This window comes from Pogonomyrmex barbatus, unplaced genomic scaffold (assembly GCF_055798465.1).
Source record: "Pogonomyrmex barbatus isolate J1 unplaced genomic scaffold, ASM5579846v1 scaffold14, whole genome shotgun sequence".
Lineage (NCBI taxonomy): Eukaryota > Metazoa > Arthropoda > Insecta > Hymenoptera > Formicidae > Pogonomyrmex > Pogonomyrmex barbatus.
Genome location: NW_028297110.1, coordinates 7,257,838 through 7,274,401, shown reverse-complemented (window position 1 = coordinate 7,274,401; position 16,564 = coordinate 7,257,838). Strand labels below are relative to the sequence as shown.

Below are 16,564 nucleotides of genomic sequence, written 5' to 3'. Positions count from 1 at the left end.
AGTCAGCCACGCGCTGATTGGCCGACCAACGACCACCATAGATATGCACATCTAGCCTAGCTCTATAATCTATGTCACTGCCAACGCCACGTGCGTTGGCGTACCCACGCTATCGCCATGTTGCGCAACAGCGCCGCCGCAGGCACGCGCTACAATGCGCGGCCATACTCAAAAAAATGATTTATGATTAATATAAAATTTACCTCGCGACAAGCATAGTCTCTCTTATCGATCGCATATGTACTTTTGCTCCTTATGCCTGTTTATTTGGGATGCCAACAGTCGAGAGGTGCTTTATCTATACAAAGTGACCGACGTTATCGCCGCGCCACTCGTTCGACAGATAGAACAAATTCACGTGCGTAGACTTCTTGTTCCCCGTGAGCAACAAGGAAACGACCATACCGTTTCTCTCCCTTTTTTCTCGAATGGCAAATACGTTGATAGACAAATCGTTAAGACGCTTGAATCTAAATTTTTCGTAGCGTCATAGGAAAGTCGATACCGATCGAAATTCAACATTATCGAATAGTGAGAATACAATGAAGGTCTTTCCGAGTATAGATCGACGGGATAGAGCGGCCATCACCGCCCACGCGAAGCACGCGTTGTCGTTTGAACGTTGATCACGGCTCTCTTATTCCTTATCTCCAGAGGAAGTGACATCCAACACAGCGTGCATAGGATTACACTTGTTCACATTGATCATCAAATTTAATATCCGAAGTAATGCCCAACCGCTGTCGCGTTCCTGAAATTCCTCCAGCGACATAATAACATCCATAACGTCTCTGTCGTATCATTCTCGTAGATCAGACAGCTGAATACCGAATGATTCCTTGTACGAATGCTCTTAACAGCGCACTTATTATTCGCGACGAATTCCCCGTGAAACGCAGTGTTGATCTTCAAACACGTGTGCATATCGAGATTGACGCGCACTCGCTCAAGCATAGCGTCTTTCGCGTCCTCGAGAAACTGGGATTCGATGTACTCGATGTTACGCACCCGTTTGTACGCGATTCGCGAAGGCCGTCTCGATATCCATCCACTCGAATTCTTTCGAACCATCGCACCCTGCACCCGAGTAACCGAAACGTCGACTTAAAGCGAATCTCGTATCCTCCAACTGCGTTATTCAAGAGACCAGAGAATTTATTTCCGGTAACCGTAAGGTCGATTCTATTCACGCACCGATCTCTCAAAATCTCGAGACACTCGACGCACTCCCGTTCCCAAACGCGATAGGCGCACCCCTTCAACTCCCGCCGCGCGCTCGAGAAGATCGTGACTCTTCTCCATATCCCCACACGATGTTATCCCGATCATCCGTAGGAACGACGAATTTGACGTCTCGAATTTCTTTCTCTCTCGCTATTCTCTTATAGATCACCGTTCTGTCACTTCTCAAAGAACACATCACAGTCAAAATGACGTCATTTTGATGTCATAACTATATCATGATTTCATTATAGTAAAAGAAATCAAAATGATGATTTTACAAAATTTAACTGTAGTTTGACGTCGAGAAAACGTGCTCTATATATATATATATATATATATTCACACGTACTCGTATAAAATGTCAAGTAATTGAATATTTTACTATGTGAAAAAAAATTGAAAAGAATGCTGAATGATTTTTCACATCCAGTAACTAAATCGTACTAACTCGTATTTTATATGTCTAAAATAGACATATAAATTGTAGTAACAATTTTGCTTCGGTAATCAATAATCATATCTAAAAATGAATTATGACTTCAATAATAAAAGTTACTATTTTTCTTGATGTATTCATAATTATTTATTGATTATCGAAGCAAAGGTGAGTTTTCGTGATGTATTTTATAAATCTTATTTTATAAATCTCTATATTTATCCTCTCTGTTGTCATTATTATATGGAATTTAATAAAATATTTCCATTTTAATTTTTTATTTTGCAAAAAATTTCATTGTTTTCTCCTTTCTGACATTAAGATTCAAAATAATGCAATAAATCGTTAGCTACCTTAAATTACAAGAGATGAAAATAAAAAAACTTTTAAGAAATTGAATTTTCCCAATGCAAATATTAGAAATCTTATTTTTTGTTTAATTTTATAGTTGATTATACATATTACTTTAATTAATGATCTTTGTCAATAAAGAAACAAATTTGAAAAATTAAACACTAGTAAAAAAACTTAGCAAACATTAATGATTTGCTAGATCTGATATACCTTGCGCAAAATAAAACAAAAAATCTCAATTACATTAGTGCAATATACATTAATATTTGTTAACAAAAATCATACAACAAAATATCAAATATTTACATAAGATCTTTAAAGAACACAAAAGGTACAGGTTCTCTTCAATAGAAACGCTATTTAAATATTTGATATTTTGTTGTATGATTTTTGTTAACAAATACTAATGTATATTGCACTATAACGTTATAAAAAACTGAAAAATATTAAACGTACAAAAATTTGTAAAGAAACAATATTATCAATGGACTTTGCGACTGAGACAAGTTTGCTGTAAAGCTTCGTATAAAACTATTTCCTTAAAATTAATCCTTATTTTCTTAAAACTATTTCCTTTGTCACGTTGTTTTGAGCCTTTCGACTCACGAGACTCTTAGAGATATCATTGCCACCTTTGACTAGAGAGGATACGGCCTTAGAGGCGTTCAGGCATAATCCCACCGCTGTCATCAATTTTATGTCACGTCTCGTGGTGGGTCCTGTGACGGAGCGCACATTTATGTACGTCCGAGTGAAACTGGGATTTTCCGCGTTCACATCGAGCTGAATGTTGTAGCTTCCCAAAATTTTGAAACTTTAGGAAGGGGGCGAGATCCCTGAGTGGCTAGAGATCTCTTTTATAATTTTACCTAAGAAAGGTTTCTAAGAATTTCGCGATTTAAGTGCAGATAATATAAAAAGAAGCTCAATCTCCTTGAGAAAATTACATCGTGTGAACCAACGCTTGATTCTATATCTAAACTTGCTGGTAATGAGAGGGCAAATTCTCTCCCTTCTTCGCGTAAAAATGCGTTAAAAGCAACAAAACCGTCGGAACATCCGCTGCACTTGTGAATTTTGCGGCGAATACTTAATGTAACGTGACAATTTTCACACTCTCGCGGCGCGGAATTATTGCCGATGCTCATATAATGACGTAGGATTAATTTAAATTTTTCTTCGGGAAATAAGCGATTGCATTCTACTTTACATGTCAGACAAAGAAGACTCGCTTCATTAATATCAGTGGCGTATCCTATTAAGCCATAACCGAATTCTGTCACGCATCTACATAATCCGACACGGTTTAAATAGATCGTACCCGGAGAGGTCTCGAGACGACGTGACCTTACTTGTTCCTTACACATAGGCAATTTATCTATTTGAGCGTGCTAATAAATAAGGTCTTTCCTATCTTTAGTAGTACTTGTACAGGATCTCAGCTCGGATCCAATGATTAACAGGCTTCCTGGGATCGGTGTCCGAAATATCTAGTGGCGGCAATCTCGGAATACGGAACTCAATTGGTCGTAACCTCCATGGAATAGGCGGACTGGGTAACCACACGCTTCCTTTGAAATAGTTTTCGTATGTTTCGTCATAGACACTTTCGACACCGAGTAAGTCTCGCAAATGTTTTGGTAATTATTCGTGCAGTCTTTCAAAGAGTGCTTTTAAGTTTTGAAATTGTCCAGCTCTATGCCTTCGCTTTGGCATCGCAGTAAGATTCTTTCCTAAGAGACATTATAATAATTTTATTTTCACTTGGGGCTCTATATGTTATACGTGATACGACACGTTGCAATGGAATGCTGCGACGCATTCAGGATAAGATAAGATACGTTGCTACAGATATTGCGTCTCGCGGGCTTTGGTGGGCGCCGGACGATCCAGAGGCCCGTACACCAAGAACGCAAGATCTGTTTTAATAGCGATTATTATTTTCGCTTTAACACACGACCGAGAGATGTTGTACCTCGCGGGCGCTTTGGCAAGGCACAAAATCTCTATATTTGAAGTTAAGTGCAAAGAAATTTTGAGATATCGAAGCGAACACAGTTCGGTTTAATTCCGATGTCGAGGGGCCGGCCCGTCAAGCGGGTAGCGGTGCCTACCAGTGGATCAATAAAACGAACTGATTAACTGGCAAAAACACTTTGATTTTAATTCGCGTTAAAAAATCTTTGACCTCGCGAACTCAGTCGATTACGTTTCGCAAGGATGGGTAGGGAAGGTTCGCTTGTTAACACAGACACTTCCACTTTTCATTTTAACTTTAATAAAATAATAGAACTGTATGAATATAATTATACAAGGAAAATCCTCGTTTGCTCGATACAATGGACTCTTTACAATAGGGTATACACTATTAATATTACTTTATTTTAAGTGTGTAATTATAGTAGGTAGTGTAATAATAGCAGTATATGAATAATGATTGTAGCTATACTTTTCTGTGATAAATTGACAAAGAATCTTAGCTCGAGATGTGATTGATAAAAGAAAATAATCTTACTTTCGGATTTAAAGAATAAAATAATCGTCGTAGTATTATTCGAAGAATTGAGAACAAACGCACGTATTGCGGATTTTAAGTGTCTCGCGCACTTAACCTAAGTTAGGATGCGGAGTTCACAAGGCTGGATTGAGTCCACCCTGAGACGCGAAGTGAAGTCCTAAGATCTTCACTGAGAACTGATCTGTGCTGGTCGTGCACTGAGCTCCTTTGATTCGGCGGCTCGGCGTGCGGCGACGGTTTGGTGGGGCTGTTACGCTTGCGCAGCAGCGCCTGGAAGTGGGGCTATGCTGCCATAGTGGGGCTTCCTGTAGTATTTTAGAAGGGGAACTTATAGTCCTTCTGGAGGGGAGTCTTGCGCTCTTTTAATATACCGCGCATCTTATAATTAATACTTATTTAGCGGAAATATAGAAATTAACAATACAGGTAATTATATTATAATGCTTGCTACATGTGTTTTATTATAAAGTAAAATTTTAGGCACGGTTTACACGCTTAACGTGACACCTTATAACTAATTTAAATTCACAGCCAGCCATGTACTTTGTTTTGCCGCATCACTCGCGTTTTTTGTGCATATTATGTATCATCGCCGCCATCATAGTTGTCGTTGTCGTTATTGTAGTGGCAGTCACGATCGCCCTGCAATGAATTTTTTAATTGTTTTATTATTTACAATAATTAACTTCTAATTTAATTTAATTTATTCTTAACGCAACTTTAAACTATGTTAGTCTTTCTTCATGTAACTTTTAATAATATTAGATTAATTTTATAAATTAACATTAACTTTAACTTAATTTAGTTCAAAAAATTTTAAAAATATTAACTTATCTAACTTACCTAACTCTGAGAAAAATAACATTTACATCATTTGCTGAGCACTAGTGTTAAATCAGAGCTTCACGTAATCCTCGGCTTTTTTTAGATTTGTCATGTTTCCAAATACTTGTAGAATAGCGATTACAAAGAAACATATAATTATTCAATAAATTTGTCTTTCGAAAGGAAAGTAATTTAAAATTTATATCATAAATTTTAAAATATCTATTATCTATTAAATATCTATTAATAATTACTCACCTTGAATCATATGTTTTGTTTCTGTTGAAGGCAATTTTGCTTTTTTGGATATTTCCCCAACTAATAGATCTAGAGAGGGAATTTGTAATAATTTTCGAGAGCACAGATTGCATAGCAGTAACTTCTGATTCCTTATTTTTTATTTTTGCTGCAGACATCCATCTATAACAGTTTCATAGATGAATTAACATTATGAATATAATTTTAATCTTATTAGAACACAGTAATAGGATGTGAATGAAAAAACATGTAATTTCAAACAACTAAAACTGAAATAGCTGAAATATTTATCACATATGTAAATCATCATCATTTGCTAGAATTTCTTTTTGTTTTTTCCATTCCTCTTCTGGTGCATAGAGAAAATGCCGGGATTCCTTGGTCGCTGCAATTTCATTTCCTCTGGAAAGAGTTTTTTGATAATACGATTTAACTTGACTTCTAAGTGATCAAGTTTGATGCGTATTTCTTTTTCAACTTTAAAAATATTATCCATTATTTGCGTAATATCTGTGTTTCCTGAAAATAATATCAATATTCATTTAATTTATCTCGTCCTTATATTATAATTAACATGAAAATGAAAATATTAGGAGTACTCTCGCTTACTATTATTTCTTTCTCTCTTCTTGTGAGAGACATCACCATAGCCTGAATAAAAATACAACGTACAAAACTATTGAATAGATAAAAAACAAAATAAAACATTATTCTTACCTTTGTGACGCGGTCACCTCGCTCGACGCTCGGATCGGCTCGTTGGTGTCCGGGTTCGAGAGGAGGGGAGACTCAAGCGTACGCGAACACAAGTGGCGGCGAAAAGATCGTTTATTGGTAGAAAGGTAGATACAGAGTAATGCAGAGCCGGGTGATATCGCAGTGTCGCTGGTAGCAAAGCGGAGACGCAACCGGTTGGCATAAGGCGATGAGATGCGCAGGACGGGTGCGGCGTGCGGTCAACAACGGTTTATTTACACGGCACGATTACCACTAAAGATCTTAGGATTACTGACTTATAACTAGCGGCCTTAATCTCTATCGCATGCACTTACGAGCTAATGTCAGGCGGAACGATTAGGTATTGCGGGCAGGGCTGAGTGCCACGTCGTGCCCTGCTTTCGCAACGGAAACCAGCGAAACCCGGTGGAGCTGAGCAAAACCTCAGCCCGAGGAGCGGTGACAGGAGTCGGCGAAACCCGACAGAGCTGAGTAAAACCTCAGCCCATGGAGCGGTGACAGGAGTCGGCGAAACCCGACAGAGCTGAGTGAAACCTCAGCCCGAAGATAGAGAAAGCCGGTGAAACCCGGCAGAACCAAGTAAAACCTTGGCCCCGAGAGGTAGTAGGTACTGGTTAGGTAGGTATCCGGAGTCAGATCGCAGAATGGGATCTGGGGCCGATGTCTCGGCCGGCCGGGCTTATATACCCGGCCAGCGTTCCCCACTGCGCGCTGTCGGTCCGGTGGCGGGGAGTCGGTACAGCGTGGGGGCACCGCGAGCGAGATAGCATGAGCGAGACGGCGCATGCGACCTACAAGCAAGCGAATGCGATAGCGCAAGTAGTGTGCGAGCGGGATAGGTAGTACAGGATAGTAAACCAACCGTTTATATATATGTATATATTTATATATATGTATATATATATATATATATATATATATATATATGTATGTATGTATGTATGTATGTATGTATGTATGTATCCTCGTAACGGCCCTGCCGTTACACCTTCTAAGGATGATTTTATCTACCTTTACTGTTTTCTTTATTATCAGAATTTTGCTGTGCAAGTCTATATTTTTCAAAATTCTGCATATTATTATTATCACTACGTTCGTCATTGCTTTGAAAAATTTCCTGCGTCCTTTAATGTCCCAGCTCATGTAGTATGGGGAAAACTGTAAATTCTGATGTTTGCATCATGGGTTGTAATATATCCGAACTCGAAGTCACATTTAAAAAAAATGAAAAAGAATAAAGGACATTCTACAATGAATCATAAGAGCAGTCGCAGTCGCAAACGCCAATAGATCAGAAGCGGCAATAATAATTATTCATTTACTAATTGGCTGTCACGGCAAACATTTACTGCAACTGCTCTTACAACTCATTGTAGAATGCCTTTTATAACTTGCACTGCTTAACTTGCAAGAATTTCAAAGTCGGTTGGAATGCTATTATATTATCTTTTTGAATTCATTATGAATTGAAAGAAAGTAAGAAAAATGCATTGAATTGTGTAAATAATTAGTTCTGCAAATATAGCAGCAGATAAAGAGGAAATATTCTTCATCATAAGAAAAATTTTATATAGATTATACCGATTATTTTTATATAATGTTACGTCACGGGCGGCGACGGTCCGCGGAAGCGGCACGCCGCGTAGCACCGGACAAAGGAGGACACGTCTGCCGTTCGGCAACGCTGCCAGCGACCGAGCGGTAAATCGCCAGCAACGAATCGATTGGATTGAGATAGAGAGTCGGATATCCTCAATTGGTTTTTATTCTTCGCGTTGGGATAATGACAGAGAAAAGTTCAATAGTTGCCGCGAAATAATCACGTCGGGTGCGGAACTCGATTCATCAACGTAATATCGTCCCTCAGCATTCTCAATTATTTCCCCCTCTTCTTCAAGGATTTGTATGGTGGCTATATATATCTCAGTACACTCTTCGCAATGTTCTATCCCGCGGACAAGAGAGAGAGGGGCGTAGCAACATTCGCAGAAATCCACGGGTTCAGTATACCCGAATTTGAAAGAATGAGACAAAGTGAGACGATATGTAAGCGTGCCCTCAGGTATTGATTCTTTGTAACGATAGCAAAGAATTTCCGCGCTGTTGAGTAAGCATCTAGCGGCTGAGTCATCTACGCGACGGTAACCGAAGGCGGTGATGCAACGCACCAAGTTGACGCGATAACGGAAAGTGGCGGCTGGATGGGTGTGTGAGCCGCGTGTCGGATCAGTTCGAGGAAGGCACATCACGATCATTAATTAAAGATTCTGATAGATGTGAAGTGTTTCTGGTAAATGTGAAGTGCGTCCGCACATGGTGCTAAATAATTTCGGATATTTCAATGTATTTTCAAGAGGTTGAAAATGAGCATTTGAACGTGCATTCCTCGAAATCGTTACGCTTAGGTAAACAGTACTCAAAAAAAAGGATCGGTCGTAAAACCCTTCCGGTCGGGTCGTCTTCCCTATCCTCGCGCGATAACGGTCACGTTTGCTTACGCAGCGAATTCCTTTGTTGAGGAGAAGCGTTGCAGGGGAATATGCACGTAGCATGCAATTTTAATATGTCGTCTAACGAAATTTTCGCGAGTATGCGTGGCGGACCTTCTTATACGTGGACCAGCGGAACTGGGATTTAATTTATCAAATTGGTTCATCTACCGTGACTTACGATGATCGACGTAGATATTCCTCGAGCGAGATCCGAGGTCGGAATTGTAGATCGCACGTCGATGAGGCGGGTACTGGCGGGGCTGACCGTCCACTCCAGAGCTTATCATGCACTAGGAGTTCGTATTCTCCGTCAAATTCTGCTTCCTTGCCAATTATCTCGTTGTAATTGAAGATGGTTGCCACGTGGAAGTCGTACTCGAGGAACGATGGTATTTATCGTGACCAAGAATTTCGAGTCTCCGTCGTGGTAAGTGCGAATGGACGCACAACACCTGCTCCGGGAGACGCTCGGCGTTCTTGTTTTGATCAACGCTATGTAGTTTAAGAATTTATTTATTTATCTCGCGTGAAGCCTCACGAACCTCGCGAACACTTTTAGTTACTAACGAGACGATGGTGCGAAATAAAGAAGAGAGCACGTGGTTGTAGTACGAGACTGTATATATTTTATAAGACAGAATACACTCGCGATTTAACATTAGACTAGTAAGATTATTAACTATTACTTAGTTTAAAATTAATACTTAACTAGAACTCGATTAACTTAACTAGAGCTTGAATTCGATTTGAGAGTTGAGTTTGAACGCGGAGTATATCGCGAGGCGCTCATGCGGAGCGCACAAGAATTGCGTCTTCACGGGTTGGCGGCGGCACTCCGGCGCAAGATGGCGGATGGGTACGCCATCGCACGTGGCGGCGATGGTGGTGCTGCATTGGACGGGCGTTTCTATGTCGTGCGTCGTTCGTTCAATCAGGGCCCGGTCGGCAGAGGACTATGCGCAGTCGACGGAAATGCGGATGCTCCATTTTTAATCTGATCAATAGTATTATTACAGATACCGATGCTTAAGATATAATTATTAATGTGTTTTATGTTAATATATATATATATATATATATATATATATATATATAGATACAGTTACGTAAAAAATGAAATGTTGTGCGATGATATTGCTATACATTGTTATTAATTTTGATTTATAATTGATAATTATTCCGGTGACTTATATTTAACGCATGCGTTATAGTATATAACGCGCTATAGTATATAGTGTATAATGATAGGGTGCTTCTACATCATACGTTGGACGGCGTGAGAGCCGGCTATTACCGTCCGGTATTGATGCTATAGTCTAATACAGTGGCGCTTCTGCGCAGATAAGTAAGAGAGAAAAGGGATAAAAGAAAAGGAAAAAAAAAGAAAATATACCCGACGGCTCTCCTGACATCACAATAAATTAATTTTAATAAGAAAATTTTCCTGGAAATATTATAAAAATACTCTTGCCAAAAGAGAAAATTCATATCTTCAATATCGCATGGAGATTGAAACTGCTTCTTGAAGATCTGCATATTGGAGTGTACAAGAATCAATATATCGTTTGAATTTTTCATATCTGCAGAATATAAATTAATTTTAGAAGTCATTAACTTTAATTTAATATATAATTTTAAAAATATGAATTTATTTATATGAATCTTGATTTTAAATGCTACTCAAAAATTTAATTTATTACCTTTCAGTAGTGATTTTTCGGAACACATTTCTTTATTTTTTTTCTTTAGTAAGATTTTTTACAATCAAAACTTTCTTTTTTATATTCGAATTTAATATGTTGCATTTTGATGCTTTTATAGGATAAGAAAATTGCATTTTTAATGCAACGAGCTACTCCCTAATTTTTATTGCAGAGATTGGTACACAATCTTTTTGATAGATATTCTGATGCTTTTCACATTTTTCGCTTTTCATACATTCTATTTTTCGACGGGATCCTCTTGCAACTAGCCGTTTACGTTTTGTATACTTTTTTTCCGATTCCCAGTCCTCATCATCGGAACTCTGAGCAAACCTGGCTGGAAGGTGACGCTTTCGCGGCTTTCCGCAATCAGTTTCTATGTTTGAATCAATAGGTTTATCTTCAGAAGCCAGTATAGCAGCTTTACGAGCTAGGTTATAAGTTTCTGGGAAAGCACGAGAAACAAATAATAATTCAGTTTCCGTAACCAAATTTAATACATAACAATTACAGTTAGACTACTTACTCTAACTGTGTAAAAACTCGACATTACATTCTTCCCAATCATCTTGCGCTTCCACAAGAGACATTACTAGTCTTATAGGGCACTTGCTTTTAGTGGAATATACAACAGTCTTTTTCATTTTATCTAGCCATTTAGTTGCAACTACGCATATGCCACCATCTGGCCAAACAATGACTGAAAACTATCAACATACACACAGAAAAATATTATTCTACTATTGTGTCTTTCGATTAGTTCTGTGTGACGTCGGGAGGAGAGCCGTCGGGTGTATTTTCTTTTTTTTCCTTTTCTTTTATCCCTCTTCTCTCTTACTTATCTGCGCAGAAGCGCCACTGTATTAGACTATAGCGTCAATACCGGACGGTAATAGCCGGCTCTCCCGCCGTCCAACATGGTGTAGAAGCACCCTATCATTATACACTATATACTATAGCGCGTTATATACTATAGCGCATGCGTTAAATATAAGTCACCGGAATAATTATCAATTATAAATCAAAATTAATAACAATGTACAGCAATATCATCGCACAACATTTCATTTTTTACGTAACTGTATATATATATATATATTAACATAAAACACATTAACAATTATATCTTAAGCATCGGTATCTGTAATAATACTGTTACGTCCGGGGGACTTCACGAATTCTTCTTTTTCGGGAAGGAAAAATTTAACGGCTGCTAATCCATAAACGGAGCACTTCGAACGATCAAACAAAAATCAACCCGATCAATCAAAAAAAAAACTCTAAATAAACAAACTTTCTCTCGAGATATGACTCGCTATCAAAAAAAACACTTGGTAAACCGGCTTGTCGGCGCCGACAGGTTTATGACTCACCAATAAAAATTAATATTTACAAAAGCAAATCCCTAACGGATAGGAAACGCGTTGGATCGTTCGGGGATGACACTCCCCACATTGATGGGGAAACACAAAAAGCACCAGTCAAGAAGAACTGATTAGTGGCCGTTGGCGGGCACACCAATGAGCGATTGAGAGTGTGAACTAGCGGGAGAATTTTTATTAATAATTCTATCTATCTATATTAAAACTAATTCTATCATTCGCTGGGAAATCTGGAAATGTAAACACAACCACAATTCACAGAACACCGCTCCCCTCCTTCCTCTATATTCACAATTTTCCTAAACTATCATTTGACAAGCCAACACGGAAATCCATCACGCCCTCAGATATTCCCACCCCTCCGGGACCCTTTAAAAACCGCGACTTGGAGCGGATCGCTCTCTTCTTCCTGCTTCATCGCTACATTCGTGATCGGCACCATCCGAAATTATTACAGTTAGAATCTGTGCGCGACTTTATTATTTTCGAGCGATTCAACGATCCAGCCTGGCTATTGCATTCCCCGACCATCACCAGCGGCCGCTGCAACAAAAGTAAGTCCAAGTTTATCATTTTTCCCCCGCGGTAACTGGCAGTTTGGTTCGCGACCTCTTATTTACTTATTTATCTCGTTAAAACACTCCAACATTCCAAATTGGCAAGCCGCCGATTAACTCGGTGAAGCTGCCTCCCCCGATTCTACAACATTCCAACCTGGCAAGCCACCGATTAACTCGGTGAAGCTGCCTCCCCCGATTCCACAACATTCCAACCTGGCAAGCCGCCGATTGATTCGGTGGAGCTGCCTTATCTCGATTCCTCAATTTCTCTCTTATCTGACTCTCATTTATATAGTAAACCAAACAAATGCCATCCGGAACGGACGAACAAAACGGGCATTGCGACACCGTCGAGAGAAAGCGAATAAGCGGATTCGTCGCGAAACCTGCCACGCCGAAGAACTCGCGGAGCGATTAATAGAAGTAGAACCGGGACTAGCCAACATCTCGCTGCATCAGTACGCCTCCGCCCTCCGCTCCGCGGCCGAATTCGAGAACCAATGTACTCCAGAAAACTTCGATGTGGAGAAGTTTTTTTACCTCGTCCGTCAATTTCCTCGCTCTCCCGCCCATCCATCTTCTGGCACCTTCTTCATCCCAAGAAAATTTAAACCCGACAAGCAATTTTGGGACCAAATCTCCAAACACGAAATAACCGATACCGTCCCTATGTATATTTCCCGTGATCCTCTTCCCTACCTCGTCCCAATCAAGGCTTTCCGCACCGCGCACCCTAATCCTCCTCCACACCTGCAACTCGATCCCATAGACATGCTCGCGATCACCAACTTTTTGCTCCAATTAGAACAATTGGGAATATAAGATTTTCCTTGTCCGCGGTTATTTTTTATATTTTTTATTTATAAGACTTTTTCTTTGTAACAAATACCTCAACTCTTTTTTAATGTACACGAACAGAAAATTGTAACTCGTTTTTATTATTTATTATTAAATTAGTTGATCAAAATTTGGTCTTAAATTTTTTTTTTCTCCTAAAATTTGACCTCGCGCCGTTCCCGGCTCCCTGAGGATCGCACTAGGTCCATCCCTGGTCAAAGAGATTCGGTTCTCTGACCTAAAACGGACCACCGATAGCGCGGGCGCAGGCAAGGGTAATAACGTCGCCGACGCTGACCCAATCCCTGCCCCCTTAACGCGCTTTCGACTCGCGGATCGGCATCACGACGTCGTTCCGCGAGAACAGGAGACGTTCCGTGCGTCCACCCGAGTTCTCCTCCTCCTGACGAGAGATATTATCTTTCGTCCAGAACACGGACGTAACAGAGCTAGAATAAAAATTGGGGGCTTGTCCGGGATATAAAAAGTGCGATCTTTAGCGGGAATGAGTACGAGGTCAAGTTCGAATAAGTCCGAAGTAGATGAACTTTATAAACTCGGTTTAGAGTGTGGCGGTAAACCCAAACCAGGCGCATCGAAAACGGTACACACATCCACTCCATCTAAATTCCTCGCTTCCAAACATGTCACTTTTTCTCTGGAGGACACTTCGATAGCGGAGGAGCGATTCGAAACTGTTTGCGAAACGTTTGAATCTAACATTTCCACACGCGAAACGTCATCAACTAGTAATAATTCTGATAATTTCGACGAAAAGGCAAAAAACCTAGAATCTTTAAAAATGGCACAAAATAATCCTTTCGCTACGCTAAAATACGCCGTCGACGCCATTCCATACTTCGATGGACAAAATATTCCATTGAATTATTTTATCGAGGGTTGCGAGGAGGCGAAATCTATGCTTCCCGATGAGGCTGAGCCTCAATTTGCTAAAATCATTAGAACGCGTATAATCGGAGAAGCACGTCGAACTATTCAGGATCAGGACTTTAACAATGTCGCTCAAATCACTAAATATTTAAAACAAATTTACGGTCCTTCGAAAAATATCTATCAACTACAAGGGGAATTGAGATGTGTCTATCAAGGGAATGACGAAGATGTAATAACATACGCGAATAGAGTAAAAATTTTGGGGAAGCAAATACTCGAAACATATCGAAGTTCGGGACCTTCTCTTCCCGAACAGAATATTAAAGATTCATTAGAAAGGGACATGTGTAAATGCTTTATCAAGGGGTTAAAACCGGAGATCGAACAAAGAATATTAAGAAATTCACAGATGGATGTTAAAGCAACCGTAGCCGACGCGATACGCATAGAAAGAGAGTTACGCGCAATATCAGATTTACGGCGTGGTAATATTGCAAAAATGCAAAATATTAACCTACAACGCGAAACTTGTCAAATTTGTTATAAAGACGGACATTTAGCCAGTAACTGTAGAAAATTCATTCAAAATTCACAGCAGAATTACGAAATACTAATACGTCAGATTTGCAAAAAACGTGGTCACGATGCTAGTAAATGTCGAATGCGCGACAATTACGGCGAACTGTTAACGTGATACGAGAAAATACGATTGTCTGTCAATTGTGCTCTAAAACCGGTCATAACGCGAAGTCATGCCGTAGTACTAATCAAACCAAGCCTCTCTTGATTTGCCAGTGGTGCGATAGACAGGGACACTCAGCTAATAACTGCTGGAAAAAGCAAAACGAATTGCGCACGACAGGAAAATAAAGCAAGAATTATTTGCCAAAATTGTAATAACGCAGGGCACACTGCTAGGGATTGCAGATCCAGAATGGATCGAACTACAAGCAATAATAACACACCATTTTGCCGATATTGCAAAACGCAAGGGCATCTCCTCGAAAACTGTGAATTGCGCATCGCAAGTAATAATCGAAGAATGGCAAAAGATTCGGTAAACTCCAATGGCCTCTCGAAGCCGGGCGTGCAACAGGGGACCGAACGGATTCCACGCCCGTCGACATCTTTGGCACCTCAATAAAAAACGCTCCGAACGCTCGCTCAGTAGCGGTAAACCTCGATAAACACAGTCGCGTGCCGATCGTTCAGGTAGAAATACAAAAAACAGTCCCTCACATAACTCTTATGTTAGACACCGGTTCCGGACCTAATATAATTAAGAAAAATTTTATACCTGAGAGGGTACGCATTAATTATTGTAACATTCTAAAATTAAACGGAATAAACGATTATCCAGTCTTTACTCTTGGCGAAACTACGCTAAGCCTTTTCGACACCTTAGTAAATTTCCACATAGTACCCGACGACTTTCCGATACCGCAAGCTGGTATATTAGGCAACGATTTCTTTAAACAAACATCATCGAAAATTGATTATGCACAAGGATGTATAGATGTATCCGGTATCCAAGTACCTTTTCTGTCACCAGAGACTATAGTAGTATCACCCAGATCAGAATCGTTATTTTATGTAAGAGTTGGCAACCCTAATGTCAAAATTGGATATGTACCGAAATTAAAGATAACTTACGGAATCTATCTAGGGGACACGATCGTGGAAAATGTCTCGGGGAAAGCATATTTAAATATCATAAACATGCGGGACGAAGAAGTAGAAGTCAGGGTGCCGACCATAAATCTTAGACCTCTGAATGAAATAGTCGACTTGTGTGGAACCAGAATAAAGACATTAGATTATCACGAAGAATTAACAACTTCACACCCGAATTCCTTTTCAAGAGAGACCAAACATATTGACCATAAAAAAGAATTGTTAAACGAAAATGAAATAAGTAGAGAGGAAGACGAGATTATGAATATAAATGACATTGAAATTGCTAACCAAAATAAAAATGAAAATAAAAATGAGAATGAAAGAGAGAATGCAAAGACAAAAGAGGACGGAAATATAAATAATAAAGAAATTAAAATTTCCATAAATAGAGATAAAATTAATAAAAATTTACAGGTCAAAAATGAAAATGAAATCAAAATGAGAGGAAACAAAAGGAGAAATCTTAATTTCGATACTCAGCAAGAGGGAAGTTACCAAACCTCCTCTGAGATATCCTCCCATTCCAAAATCCTCGGAGAGGGAAGTTACCAAACTTCGTCCGAAAATTTAAAAAATTCTGAGTTCTTTGGAGGTGAAAATTGTCGAATCACTTCAAAAGTCAATTCTAAAATTGCCGATGGAAGTTTCCGCACTTCTCGAGCATTT

At 39.4% G+C, this 16,564-nt stretch overlaps 1 pseudogene; it reads right to left on the bottom strand.

The window, feature by feature from the left end:
- Positions 1-5,397: 5,397 nt before the first annotated feature.
- On the bottom strand, positions 5,398-11,359 carry LOC148937462 (uncharacterized; annotated as a pseudogene).
- Between the last annotated feature and the right edge of the window lie 5,205 nt (positions 11,360-16,564).